We start from the raw sequence: 2,500 nt of genomic DNA, 5'->3' as shown, positions 1-2,500 counted from the left end.
TCGCCCACCCCTGTAGCATGTCACGTAACCTGGAGATGAGCGAATCAAATAGACATACCTTCCGATTGCCCCTGTACAGAGGGACTCCCAAGTATGTGACTAGGAGATATTTCAACTGGTAACCCATAACGTGTTGTACCTCTTGCAATTGTGACGACAACACCTGCCGGCTCAGAATAAAAGAACTCTTTTCACTATTTATCCGTTGTCCCGACACTCGCTCATATGCATGGAGAAAATCACGGAGCAATGTCATGTGCTGCCTGCAGATGTTAGTAAAGATCATCATATCATCCGCATATGCTAGGTGGGATACCCGAACCGACCCTGTGATTGGTAATACATCATTGGGTGCGCCGCAAAAAGTCGCTCCAGCCCTTGAGATAAGTAATCAGCAGTAAGCACAAATAACGCCAAGGATAGCGGATCCCCCTACCACAAGCCTCGTGTCGAATGAAAGAATCCAGCATGCTCTCCATTCACTAGGACCGAGAACCAACAGTTGGAGACAGCATTAGCTACCAAGTCAACCCAGCGCTGTGGGAAACCCTTTAGCCGCAAGACTTGAAAGAGGAACTCCCAGTTAACTCGATCATAAGCTTTTGCCATATCAAAGCTGCTGGCACCAGACTTGCCCTTCAATGGATCCTCGTTAAGGGATTTAGATAGTACTCATTCCAATTACAAACTCGAAGAGCCCGATATTATTATTTATTGTCACTACCTCCCCGTGTCAAGATTGGGTAATTTGTTGGATGTGGTAGCCGTTTCTCAGGCTCCCTCTCCGGAATCGAACCCTAATTCTCCGTCACCCGTCACCACCATAGTAGGCCACTATCCTACCATCGAAAGCTGATAGGGCAGAAATCTGAATGGTGCGTCGCCGGCACGAGGGCCGTGCGATTCGTCGAGTTATCATGAATCATCGCAGCAACGGGAGGAGCCCGTGTCGACCTTTTATCTAGTAAATGCATCCCTTCCAAAAGTCGGGGTTTATTGCACGTATTAGCTCTAGAATTACTACGGTTATCTGAGTAGCAGGTACCATCAAACAAACTATAACTGATTTAATGAGCCATTCGCAGTTTCATAGTCTGAATTAGTTCATACTTACACATGCATGGCTTAATCTTTGAGACAAACATATGATTACTGGCAGGATAACCCAGGTAGCATTCCTCACCGACTTCGCCGCCCACATGGGACGAGCCCAAAACGGTGGCAGGGGCCGTTCGCACGAAGCGCAGAACGCTTGCTTTTAGGGTAAACAAAGGTCGAGGTCCTCGTACCCACCATGTGTTCCGCATCCGAGAGATCGGGCGACAACGCAATGGGCCAACGGCCCGGGCACGTGCGGCCATGCGCGGGACGTGGAACACAGCGTGCGCCTCGAGGTCCACCCCACGCCGTAGCCCCGAGGGGTGCAGCACAGGGCGAAAATGGGACGTTCGGGACAATCGAATGCCTTCGCGACAGGTATGCAGCACAGGAAACCGACCGCGGCCAAGGCAGGAGCGCGCTTGTGCCGACGACTAAAGCGGCTTGCGGGGGATGTTGTCGCTGCCCGAGCAGGGAACCCACATGCCCACACACACCAATCACCACTCACGCGCCCATTACGTATGCAATGCCCGAGCACACAAGCCAACGCCTGCCGTCAAACGACGCATTCAAGCGTTCCGGTAGGAGAACGACCGCATGCCCCGGTAGGCACGAAGATTAGGGACGATGTACGAGTTGGGAACCGAGGAGCACAAACCTAGGGACCGAAGCGGCTTGCTTGTGCAGTCCGTCGTCGGCTGCCCCCCAATGCCTCCACTTTCGCAGGCGATGGGCTACTAGCAAGCGCACCCAAAAGCATTACCCAGCCCCGAACGGGAGCCTTGCATGCCGGGATTGCCGACGTTGGCCAGCCACATGCTACTGATTTCGAGGTCGCGGGCAACAAACGAAAACAAGCACACCCAAACTGTGTGGGTGCCATCGGAAGTCGACGGGCGGGGGTGCAAGCCGTCGCCGGTCGCCCTTGACGCCTCCATTTTCGCAGGCAACGGGCTACTTGCAAGCGTACCCAAAAGCATACCCCAGCTCCCGAGCAGGAGCCTTGCATGCCGGGATTGCCGACGTTTGCCCACCACAAGCTACTAATTTCAGCGTCGCAAGCCACAAGCGGCGACAAGCACCCCCGATCGTCGGATCCCGACGCCACCCACATCGGTCCGCTTATGCGAGGGGAGGGCAACAAGCATAAGTGGACCGACCAACCTTGCTTGGACGGAGCTCGTGTTGGCCATGTTTTAGCAAATCGCAATCGAAGCTCGCCCCCGACGGTTTGCCATTGCGGACGGGAAGGCGTTCAGCGCACACAATGCGAATGGGCATCGGCCGCTCGCAACACTGTAGACCCCCGCTCAAGCGCCCCGTCGGAAAAGCTCGCCGGACTCTCGCCGCCAAAACAAGGCCAACACAAAGCCACGCCCAAGCCATGAGGGCGGCCGAG

At 54.7% G+C, this 2,500-nt stretch overlaps 1 pseudogene; it reads left to right on the top strand.

Moving 5' to 3' along the window:
- The first annotated feature begins 1,330 nt into the window (after positions 1-1,330).
- LOC148784669 (uncharacterized) overlaps positions 1,331-2,500 on the top strand; it is a 4,943-nt pseudogene continuing 3,773 nt past the window's right edge.

The sequence above is a fragment of the Sesamum indicum genome, linkage group LG12, assembly GCF_026168435.1.
Source record: "Sesamum indicum cultivar Baizhima isolate 11 linkage group LG12, ASM2616843v1, whole genome shotgun sequence".
NCBI classification, from domain to species: domain Eukaryota; kingdom Viridiplantae; phylum Streptophyta; class Magnoliopsida; order Lamiales; family Pedaliaceae; genus Sesamum; species Sesamum indicum.
The sequence above is the reverse complement of the archived record's forward strand: the minus strand, read 5'-3'. Positions and strand labels throughout refer to the sequence as shown.